This window comes from Macrobrachium nipponense, chromosome 2 (genome assembly GCF_015104395.2).
Source record: "Macrobrachium nipponense isolate FS-2020 chromosome 2, ASM1510439v2, whole genome shotgun sequence".
NCBI lineage: Eukaryota > Metazoa > Arthropoda > Malacostraca > Decapoda > Palaemonidae > Macrobrachium > Macrobrachium nipponense.
In genome coordinates, this window is record NC_087201.1 from 2935656 (window position 1) to 2949159 (window position 13504).

Genomic DNA, 13504 nt, shown 5'->3' on the forward strand with positions numbered 1-13504 from the left:
CCCCTATTAGCAATCCTTCCGTTTTCATCTTGAGTTCTCCCCTCTGTAGCCATTGCCCTGTTTAATCGCATGTCAGTTCTTTAGTCCATCCCATATACCCTCTGTGCTTTTGTTTATTGTGCTATTTCTGTATTCTGTTTTTCATCCTCCTGTCTCTGTATATATCTGGGTCTTCATCTACTTTTATCAGTCCTTCTTCCCATGCATTTAGTAGCCACTTGTTTACAATGGTTTTCAGATATTGCCCCAGTGCTCTGCTCTCGATGTTAAAGCCGTCCTCTGTGCTTTATAGAACTCCCCCTCCTTACTTTCGTGTTATGTATGGTCTGTCTGGATTTGCTCTTGGGTGTAGTGCTTTCTGTATTGTCTTGTTTTTCCTAGCTTTCTGGTCTATGCTGCGAAGTTCAGCATTCGTCTACTACACTGTTCCTGCACTGTATCTGATTTCTGGTACTGCCCTTGTGTTTATAGCTTTCTTCATATATTCTTTCCTGATCGTGTCCATCTCTTGGTGTTTTATATCCTCTCCTATTATTCCCCGGTACTTGTATCCTGTCTCATCTATGCATTTGATGTTATTCCCATCTGGTAGCTTTATCCCTTCAGTCCTTGTCACTTTGCATTTGTGTATATTGACCAAGGCACATTTTTCTGTTCCAAACTACATCCTAATGAACCCACATGCAATCCTTATAGCCTGGATTAGGGCATCTATTTCAGTGATGCTCCTACCACACAGCTTGATGTCGTCCATGAACATCAGATGGTTAATTTTGTTGCCTCCTTTCTTAAGTTGGTACCCAGCATTCATCTTCTGCAGTACTTTTGTCATGGGGATCATGGTTACTACGAAGAGTAGTGTTAGCCCAGAGCTTGTAAGTATTGTATTCCAGTTGTGCATTGTATTTTAGAAAGCTGATGGTGTTTTCCTCTGCCATGTATATTTTCAAGCGTTCTATTAGCCACATGTGCTGTATCATGTCGGAAGGCTTTCGTGTAGTCAGTCCATGCTATGCTTAGGTTGGTTCTTCTTCTCTTGCTATTTATTCTTCATTACCATTTTGACAATCAGGAGCTGTTCTTTAATGCCCGTACACTTCCTTCTGCAACCTTTCTGTTGGTGGGAGATGGTGCTTGTATCATCTAGATAGTTGTATAGCCATTCACTGGGGAAACCTATTAGTAATTTCCACGTTATTGGTAGGCAGGTGATAGGCCTGTAGTTACTTGATATATATCCTTTGTTCTTGTCTTTCTGTACTAAGGATGTTCTCCATGTGGCCATCCATTTTAAAGAGACCACTGCCATCCAGGCCACACAAGTCTTGACTTTTGTGACCTGGTTGGCAGCAGTTTCGTCTTTCAATTGTACATACATACATACATACATACATACATACATACATACATACACATACAGAAATATCAGACTAACGTTAGGATCAAACCCAGGTTTTTCAATAAGTTCATAATTACATCTGAATCAAAATCGTAGGCTTATCAGTTTTAGTCCCCTTGGAGATGATCCTTACCAAGCACAGTTGAGATAGTTTTGGGAGCAGTTCTGGTCTAACCGTGATTCCGAGGACTGTACCATTCAGCTGCAGCACCGAGTCTCTCATCTGCATCATACAGAACAGGGGTTCTTAACTTTTGGATGACTGGAAACCCCCAGGGAATTGCCCAATATGGTTCCATACCCCCTTGGCCTAAGTCCACTTACGTCCCAGTTGTTGACAGTATAACAACTCTTGACCTACTGCTCATGTCAGGTTGCATTGTCACCAGTATAGAGTGCAAAATGTCAAGTCCATCGGACGAAGGGAACTGGTCGAAAATTGAGTTGCAAGATTTGAACAAGACAAAGAAACGAACAGACAAAAAGTCAAGATAAATAAAGGGGTACAATAAAAGCAAATACAATTCAATTGTTAATTTTTTTTCAAAAACTGGCTTACAAAGAAATGATCGTTGTCAAGCCATTCTGCTGACGCTTACAACAACAAAAAAGAAAGCTACGAAAATAAAGAAACAAAGAATGCCAAAAGTCAAATATATCCCGGTAAATTAATTGAGTGGGTAAAATCTGAAAGTTCCAACTCCTGCAGTTTGTGGAATAATTGAATCCAGTATTCTGCACCATATCATATCCGGGATGAAATTAGGAAACTCTAGAATAGCCACAAACTCGCCCGCGAATTCAACCTACATTCACACAGACCTCGAGGCCCCAGAGAGAATCCGAGTTTACTACAGGGAACGCGGGGCAAATAACGTCCATTTTCATCTTATTTCCCATGAAAATTAGACTAGACTTGTCGAGGGCGTTATAATCCTACGGTATATACCTGGCAAGCAGCTTATTTCAGCACCAACCAAAAGCTTCTGTTTTTCAACGGGTCGGCGACCAACGTTTTATAGCCATTTCGGAGCGATAAACAAAAACTGTCATCATTTCCCCCCAAGTAATTACGTTTTCTCTGTGAATAGTTAAGGACTCGAACACTATGGATCACTATTAGACGTGTTAATATACAAACAACAATAGGAGTGTGGGTTACGATGCAGGTGGTTGTCTTGATAGCCTGGTTATAACATTCTCGTTGTTGGGAAGTCTTGGTCATTGTTTGATGTACCTGAATTCAGGATATATGTATGATAGAATATATTTATATACTATATATAAGATATATAATATTATATATAATATTATAAATAATATATATATATAATATATAGGATATATATAGATTTTATATATTATATATATATATATCTTATATATATATATATATATATATATTATATATGTATATAATACATATATATATATATATGAGAGACTATATATATATATATATATATTATATATATATTATATATATATATTTATAGGGTCATTATTATTATTATTATTATTATTATTATTATTATTATTATTATTATTATTATTATTATTTTTATTATTATTGTAGTTGTTGCTCGTGTTATAATTGCTATTGTAATTATTTAGCAAAATCGAAATCCAGAATCATGAAAGCGTACTGAATTTCTTTGCATGTTGATCTTCAGATCAACATTTTATCATTTTATGATACAAAATATTTGGTTCAAATATCTGCATTGGATAACGTTTTCTTCAACGGTAAAGTTTGGTAAATTGAGAAACCTTTATATACGAAGTGATGCCGTTTAATATTGACCAATCTTAGAACCCGATGTTCATAATATAAATTTTCTTAATTTCAAAGAAATCAGTGGGAAATATGCAGTTCCTATGTGCGGCCTCTTCACTACTTGGGACACAAGGAGAATTTTTTTTTTTTTTTTTTTTCGTTTTTATGCGCTGGAAAGATAGGACTTCTGGGAAGCTATTTCGATAGCAATCACTCATACATGCATAGACTCAATATTTGAATGCATCCATCCTTTCTGAAAGAATCAGAAGAAAATTTTAGGGAATATTGTGATGTCGGTGAAGTGTTGAATATTTTAGAGGAATATTATTACGTCTAGGACTTGGGTGCTCTTTGTACAAGAACTTGTAATTTGGTAGGCACTTTCATGCTTAATGAAATAAAGAAAAAAAAACACTGACAATGAAGGCAGGCAAAAATATTCAAAGCGAAAAAATGTATAATGGGTTATCTAACTTCGCAATGAGAAGAAAAATAGTGAAAGAAAGCCCATTGTACAAGAGCTCTGTTACTTTGAATAGTGAAACGGCTGGCAGGAAATATTAGGTTCGTTATCAGCGCCGTCAACATCAAACCGCAGAAGGTCACAACTATAAAAAGCGAAAGGGGCAGAAGTTACGTCTTTAGAATCGGAATTGAGTGTTATCAGGCTCTGAAAACAAGGAGATTTATTAATGTATGTGATACAACTGTAATCCATTCCAGCCACCTGCTTAAGGAACGCACTGTCTGAAAACAATGTTAGTGTTAAAAAAAAGAAGGAAAAAAAAAAAGAAAAAAAAAAAAAAACTAGTAAGCAGCTCGAGTAATAGACGAGGTAAAGCTTTTTTTTTTTTCTGAGTGTACCTGAAGAATTCTTCATAGAATTATAAAGGTGTATGGACGTATCCAAGCTTTTCAGTTTCCTCAGTTCTAGAATGCCCTTTAAAGTCAGCCGTAGAGTCAATTTGAGTCATTTTTTTTAAATGTGATTTTTCTGGAATTGCTAAACGAACACACTAGCGAATAATGTCCCCCATTTTGGATTCCTTTATGATCTTGGATAAGGCCCATAATTTTACCTTAATAAGGAAAAACATCCTTGTGTGGGGTTTAATGGCAATCATAAAACAAATAACGACCCAATAAAGAACAGAAACCTCCTCAGCCTTTCTGCCTCGGGCGAGACTGAATCTATCAGAGAGAATTTCGAAAACATAATATGGCAGTGAATGCTTTCCTCGTCTCTCCTCCTCACACTCACAGACCGCTCGCTATTCTTCGTTTTTTTTTAATTAACCTCCCTCCTGCTTACACGAAACAGGCATAATAATTGTGTGGAACGAAAATGGATCTCATTTTTGCAGGAGTCACCTCAGATAATAATGGCATTGAAAATTTGTTGCCTTTTTGTGAGGTCAGTTTACATTCGTCTGTGTTGAAAATACAAACTTTTTGATATATATATATATATATATATATATATATTATCTATATAGATATTTATATATATATATATATATAATATATCTATATATATATATTAATATATATATATATTTATATATATATATATATATATATATATATATATATATTAAGTATTACACACACATATATATATATATATATATATATCTATACTATATTATATATATATATATATATATATATTATATATTTATATATACTATATATATATAACATGGGGGATTATTCCCCCAGATATCTAAGGTAAGCGTGGACACGAAACGGAAGGCAGACCCACACACCCTATTACACACAAGGCTCTCTCTCTCTCTCTCTCCCGGCAATCACCCCCTCTCGCTCTCTCTCTCTCTCTCTCTCCATTCTAACAGGTAATGAAAATGAGAGAGTTGCATCATAACATAACGTTTTATTTATAAGAATAAATAAATCAATTAACCAAGTAATCCAGTCTTACAGACTAACTCAAAAACAGTCATTGTCAAGTCACCCAAAAGTCCACACCCCACTGGGAACTCTGCCCCCCGATATTCCAGATCCGTCTGTTTCAAAGATACAGAACACATCCCGGTAAGTACACACACAAGTTCAAAGACAAAGTTAATAAAATGGAACATCTTACAAGATATCAAACAAGCCATCCCTTTGGCTGAAAGTAAAGGTAACACTTACCCAAATTCCCAACCGAATATCACTCACTGTTTAAAAAAAACACTTTGGCACCCGCCATCGTGGCTTTGCTTCCTCCACGAATCTCTGTGCAAGTCTTCCCATAGACTTGGCTAGTGATACATTATGAATAGAAGAGGCGGCCCATGCACATACGAATGCACACTTCGACAACGCCTCATATTTACTGGCTACAACCAGTTTCCCAAAGGCACTTTGAGAAGAGTTCATAAACTGTCGTACATTGGACTCGACGAACTAAGCATTTTTTATCTCACGCCACCCCCAGAAACTCATTGATCAGCTACTCTCAGGTCGTCACCTCTGCACTGTTCTCCACATTCCATAGGTCACAGAGAACGCACGAACAATATATTATTAATCAAAATCCCTAGGCCTTACAGATAGCTCGGCCACCTATATGCTAGCCCCCGCCTAGCAAAATTGCTTATATAATACAAAACACTGGCCGGCTTAAAATAAAATATAAGAAAAACTGCACGTCTCTGGCATTATAAAATAAAGTCTTATCACGCTTTAATCTCCCAATAACACAAGACGCATTTTCTCTCATATTTTCTGCATTAGGATTCTTGAATATCCCTCTTCGCTTGTCTGCAACTAGCTGAACAGACAGCAACAGGCTATAGCAGGCTGTAGCAACTGTAGGAAGACGGAATGCCTCCCTCATCGTAGAAGACTCTCACGGCTTCTGCAGATCCCCAAAAGACACGCTGTAGAATTCTCTCGATCACCCACGTGGAAATACTTGTAATCACCCTGGGCAACATGGCAGCAACCTCTCTTCACGGCTGGTGGACGTCTTGCTGGTGTCGAGGGAACGACTTTGGCGTACGTTAGTATGTCAGTCAGGTCTTTGGTCAATCTAAGAAAATTAACCCAAACATACTACTTCTATCAAACAATGATCTCAAAAGTCAGTATCTAACTGAAACGTCTCCCAATTAACTCCCTTAAATATGACTACTAAAATGATAAGTCATTATCACAACTCTCTAAGAAAAAAAAACATCAAGTTCTCCAACTCAATTCTCCAAACTCACACATCAGCACAAACACAACTCAGAATCACAGCAACTCCACGGAATTCTGCACTCACATTTCGAACTCGAATGTGCTCACAAAAAAAAAAAAAAAAATTCGTAACGAGCTCAAGAAAGAAAAGAATCACGTAACCCCCAGACCCAAAAATGTTCTCTCAAACTCCCACAAAATCAGTAAAAATCTCCAACTTTTAACAGCAAAAACCCCTTTACTGCTCAATAATTAATCACAATGAGACTTAATGTCAAACTCCCTTTACGTAAGTAACAACCCTCGAAAAATTACATCTCCCGGTAAAATCAAATCTCCCGTCCAAAAAAGAAATGCTACTTAAGCTCAATCCCCAAATTATATCTCTCGTAGGAAAAGGAAGAAAAATAAAAAAAAAATGGATAATCACAAGTAGATTTCCCCAATCACAAAATACTAATACATGTATAATATGCATAACTCCCGCGTTTTCCCCAAGAAATGCTCCATGTAAAGCCCGGAATTTGCCAGAAAGCAAACTCTCACACATGCGCTCGTGAAATGCTATAGCCAACATTTCCAGATATTGCAAAAATTCTGATCTATCACCATCAGAGGAAAAGAATCAGCACAACGCTACATCACATCGCTTGTCAGCAGAAAAATCGCCTGCGGACGTATGCTTAAACAACAGCACAAAAATTGTAAACCCATGATTCTCTAGAAAAAAAAGTCTAACTGACACATTTCACAGAATTAACTCCAGGATATGACTAATGTGTACAAAAATTTGTCTCGAAGACTTATTCTCTCAACATGACTCTGCCTCAAATTATATTTCTCCAAGAATAACACACTTGTGAAACATAAAAATGCACACACATCTCCATAGGACTCTTAATGAAGTAATGCCACTTCTCTCTAAATATCACAAATCAAAAAAGAGAACCACAGAAATCTTCTCTTTGCTCAAAAAACTCCATAACCAACCACAAAAAGAGGTCACCCGCCAAAGATTAATTCCAACTCCATTATGAGACACCATATTAATAATAACACCACTCCGGTTATAAAATATTTCCTCCATTTGGTTGATAACCACCCCTTATATATCTCTTATTTCTCTAATAGCCACATGTCAGTAAAAAAAGACACCACTCCAGGAATAGAGAACACTCACCTCTATTTCGGCAAATACAAATATTTACCTCTATTTCCCCAATAACTCCATGTGGAACAAAACAAGGCTCCAAAAAATATATCTCCAAAAAATGTGCACTCAAGGCAACTAACTCACATACTCACAAATATTGCCCCATAATCTCCAAATATGTGTCTCCATTTGCAACAAGATGGCTGCAAAGTAATTGAACTAAACATAGCTCATACCACTATTGGCAAATATCAACAATGGCCAAAAATATATATCTCCCATATATTATATCTCAAATATAACTCCAAAATCAATATATACCTCCAATTATAACTCCAAAATAATATATCTCAATTATATCTCAATTCTAACATTAATTCTCCAGAGAATAACTCAATGTTATAGTCAAAAACTATAAAAACTCACTCCATTTAGCATAACTGCTAAAAAAGGGCAAAAACTCGGCAAATAAAACTGTCTAGAAAATTCTAGAAAAAATCACTAATGTGCCACAAGTCATTATAACAGAATTCCCAACTCACAGTGTCTAAGCAAAGACTTCTCCATATGCACTACGACCATAAGCCATTAGAAAACTTAACCAAGTTTCCTATCTCTCACAAAGTTGTCACAAATACAACAAAGGTATTGTGCAAGAAAACTCACAATTTCTGGAACACAAATATCCAGAGAAAAAATGTAGTGCCATTACGTATGCATTCAAAACATGCAAAAAAATTCTCCCACATATTTCTCTATAGCATCAAATAGCTAAAACACAAACACGTTCCCGAACAATGACTCTAAGCCATGACTGAGACATTAAAAATATCCACACCAACTGGAGAGAAAAAATAAATTCAAATTCACCCTTGGTAAAAAAAAAACTTGTGTCAGCGATGGCTAATTTCCAAAAAAGGAGAAAAGAAAAATCAACGGCACTGTTCACTATCTCCCGTAACTCACTAGATGTCAAGCAATTATCTGCTGAACTCATAAAAAAAGAGAAAAAAACTAAAATAATGTGTTGTTAGTTCCTCCCATATTTCAAAAAAGATTTCACCTCCCTTGACAGCATTAAAATGCGCACGTATTAGAATAAAAAAAAAATCAGTATCAGAAATATCATTATCACAAAATCACCAAAAAAAATTGCTATCAACAAAATCATCAGTATCAGTACAAAAAACATCACCAATGTTAATGCTTGTCCATTCTCCAAAAATTCAGCACAAAATTCAGCAAGATTCCACACAACTCACCAAGATTCAGTCAGATTCATCAAGATTCAGCAAAACTCATCCCCGTGAATCACTGAAAATATTCTCCAAAGTTACAAGAACTCAACAAATAATTAACACAAGACTTCTCCCATTAATTCATTGTAATAATTCTCCTTGAATATTATCTGTAATAATTATCAACTATCTCCCATGAAATATCTCAAAACTTTCGTAAAACAATTCTCCCGTAATGATAATTATACTTAAGTAAACCTCCCCATGACACATCTCAAGTATAATAATTAATAATAATAATAATAATAATAATAACTCTTCATAGCAATAATTCTCTTGCAAAAATCTCAAGTAAGGGTGAAATTCAAATAGCATACAACAGTATTGCTGAATCCTATGACATACAATTTCTCCAGCATGCAACACCATGACATAACACCATTGCCACACAACACAGATACAACACCAATCATCGGCATTTCAAAGTAATTTCTCCAACACAATAAAAAAAAATAATCTGTGTATCCCCCTTATATTTGTGTCTTTCAAGGCACAAAGAAACATATAATACATCCCGTGCATGTTAACTACTTTTCCCCTCATTTTCGGAAAAGAAAAATCTCTTTTTATTTCCTTTTCTCTTTCTCCAAGAGAGAGAAAAAAAAATATCTTTTCTAAAAAAAAAGACTCTACGGGCATTTCACTTCATCAACTTATCAATCAGCTGATATCTTAGCATCCAATGTCAAGGCCAGACCCATCCCCAACACAAAGAAAAAAAAAGGAAAAGGGGGAGTTCACCCACACTGAGAAAAAAAAAAAAAAAAAAATTTCTCCTCCCCCGTGAGAACAACCCTCAGTAAAGCGGCAGAAACAGCCCGAGGCATACCAGTAGTACCCATCTCCCCTTGAACAGTGTCTGAAGACCCCTCCCAAGATATACACTAGTGCCCATCCCTGCACTATCTCTCGAGGGAGGCTAGTGGTACCTTCCATGCACTATCCCCCCGAGGGATGCCAATACCCTCGCAATGCAAGGTGCCTCTCTGCAGAAATGTGCTGAGCCCGTAAAATTGTGGCCGCTCTGTGTCACTAAGCCAAATATGATTATCCAAGCACAGTTCACATGCATAGAAAAATACACTCCTATGTTTTAAACAAAGACGAATGCATACGTCTATTATAAACACGTGCAAATAAAGAAAACACGTCACTATGGGGCAAAGACAGAAAAATTGTTGACCTCTTCAACCAATCCCATAACCCTGAAATATTTAAACATAAACCCGCTCCTTCAAAACAATAGTTTAACACTCCACCACTCCTAAATGGGAATAAAAGGAACTCGAAATTCTCGTAGAATACGTAAATCTCGTCGGCACAATACAAACGCGATCGGCGAGATGACCCCTAGCAACCGTCACTCATGAACTAGACTGAGTTGCTTGTCTCACGACTCCCGCCCTGAAGAATCTCGGTACGGGCAAATTTGATGACCCTAATAGAAATTCTTTCCTCATCCCCCCATCCCACGGACGGATATTTTCTCTACCCCTTTTATTTTCTAACTGGCCACCCATCTCTACATTGGCGTTCCTAGGCATAGAAAAGAAAAAAAAAGGCTTTCATATCCCCTCTTAACCGTCTGCCACCACTATAATATGGGGGGATTATTCCCCCAGTATTCATAAGGTAAGCGTGGACACGAAACGGCCAAGGCAGACCCCACACTACCCATTACACACACAGGCTCTCTCTCTCTCTCTCTCCCGGCAATCACCCCCTCTCTCTCTCTCTCTCTCTCTCTCTCTCCATTCTAACAGGTAATGAAAATGAGAGAGTTGCATCATAACATAACGTTTATTTACAAGAATAAATAAATCAATTAACCAAGTAATCCAGTCTTACAGACTAACTCAAAAACAGTACATTGTCAAGTCACCCAAAAGTCCACACCCCACTGGGAACTCTGTCCCCCCGATATTCCAGATCCGTCGGTTTCAAAGATACAGAACACATCCCGGTAAGTACACACACAAGTTCAAAGACAAAGTTAATAAAATGGAACATCTTACAAGATATCAAACACAAGCCATCCCTTTGGCTAAGTAAAGGTAACACTTACCCATTCCCAACCGGAATATCACTCACTGTTTAAAAAAACACTTTGGCACCCGCCATCGTGGCTTTGCCTTCCTCCCACGAATCTCTGTGCAAGTCTTCCCATAGACTTGGCTAGTGATACATTATGAAAAGAAAAAGAGGCGCACACGACATACGAATGCACACTTCGACAACGCCTCATATTACTGGCTACAACCAGTTTCCCAAAGGCACTTTGAGAAGAGTTCATAAACTGTCGTACATTGACTCGACGAACTAAGCATTTTTATCTCACGCCACCCCCAGAATCTCATTGATCAGCTACTCTCAGGTCGTCACCTCTGCACTGTTCTCCACATTCCATAGGTCACAAAGAACGTACGAACAATATATTATTAATAAAAATCCCATAGGCCTTACATATATATATATGCAGAATCTACTGGTCATTTTTACCAGATACATATGTAATTGTTATAACCACAATGCTTCTTCTCAAATTCTTTTTTTTTTTTTTTTTTTTTTTTTTTAATTTGGACCTCAAGACTTGCTTTGTAGTGATAAACGTATCCAAAAAGGAGCCAAGAATTTGAGAAGTTAAGAGGACATTGTGGCTATTACACACACACACACACATATATGTATGTATGTATATATATATATATTATATATATATATATATATATATATATATATATATATATATATATATATATATATATATAGAAGTAGAATAGACTTAGGAAGTGAATAAGTAAGTGTACATAAACGTCTTAATATGGTTACGGAAAAAACAAGCAAAAATGTGCCGAAATTTTTTTTAATCGGCGCAATCGAGTTTGCTATACATCGTATAATCAAGGCCTCCGAAAACAGATCTACCTTTCTGTGGTCTCAGTATAATGCTGTATGAGCTGCGGCCCACGTAACTTGAACCGAACCCTGGTGGTGACCTGGACTATATTTTTGCAAACACGCCCACGATTATGGCTTAAATTAACCTTAAGTAGAATATAAATTATTAATGTCTAGAGTAGAATATAAATTATTAATGCTAGAGGGATGCACTTTGGTATGTTTGATGATTGGAGATAGGATGACCAGCATACCAATTTGCAGCCCTCTAGCCTCAGTAGTTTTTTAAGATCATAAATCTGGGGACAGAACAAAAAGTGTGGACGACAGACAAAGAAGGCACAATAGCTTTCTTTTCAGAAAACCAACGTAAATGAAAAAACCTTTGTCGTCTGAGAACCTGAAAACGGTTTTTTTTTTTTTTTTTTGTTTTTTTTTTTTTTTTTTTCCAAGAGTGCAAATAAGGCCCCCTACAAGTAGAACTTTATTTTAGGAGAAACTTATGTCTTCCCTAGTCCAAGTTGTCCCTGCGAAGGACCCCCCGCCCCCCCATGGAGGAGAATTTCAACATAGCGATAACCTTTAGCTGGGAGACGTAGTGGGAGGAAGGAATCCCAATGGATCCATCTCGGGGCCATCCCATTGAGTAAGGGCGGCCTCTGAAGAATGATCTGAGGGAAGGTGCTCACGTGGAGATATACGTTAAAGTTTACTCAAAGAAAACCATGTTTGCCATTTTCAATAGTGCGTTCTTCGAGTACACAGGCGGCCACCTTCAACGTTAGCTTGAAGGGTCTGTGTATATATATATATATCAATATATATATATATATATATCTATATATAGATATATATATATATTATATACATATATACATCTATATATATATATAGATATATAGATATATATAAAATATATATATATAGATGTATATATATATATATATATATATATATATATATATATATAGGTATATATATTGTATATATATATATATATATATATATATATATAGATATATATATATATATATATATATAGTATCGCCTAATAGAATTCCTCTTGGGTTAAGCATATATGAAAATATATTAATTCCGAGGTAGAGAATTAGATATTAAAAGACATTTGTAGCTCGATGTATATATATTATATATATATATATATATTACTTATAATATATATACGTATATACATATATATTATATAACACATATATATATATATATATATATATATATATATATATATATATATATATATATATATACACATAATGTGTGTGTGCTTGATGAACACAAACGTCACCAAAGTTTTTATAAAATATACTCTGTCGTTGGCATTTTTTTCAATGAAGATCTAATACGAGTCTCTGACGTCAAAATTCCCCTCACAACGAGGTAGTTTTGCTAAGAAAACCCTTTCAAGTGTATCTATAACTTATTTGCACATTCACTTCGATTATGTAAAAAAAGAAGTGTGAATCTTCTACACTTTCTTTAAAATTTAGCCTCTTTCACGTGCCATCTTCTTAGATAGGTGTGAAACTGGTGACAAAACTCGAGATATAGACTTGTGATCATCGTAACAGACTCATTAGGAGGCATCACCGCGATCTTTAGTCTAATTGGCACTTCCTGAAATCATCCCCTTCGACTCGTTCGATGTCTAATTGGATCGCCTCTTGTCATCGATGCCATCAGAATAACAGCTTTCCAGTCTGTCGGACCCGGAACTACATGATCTTTGCCCAAAGCGTCTGCGCTGCTTTGGCACTATTCTAGCGAGC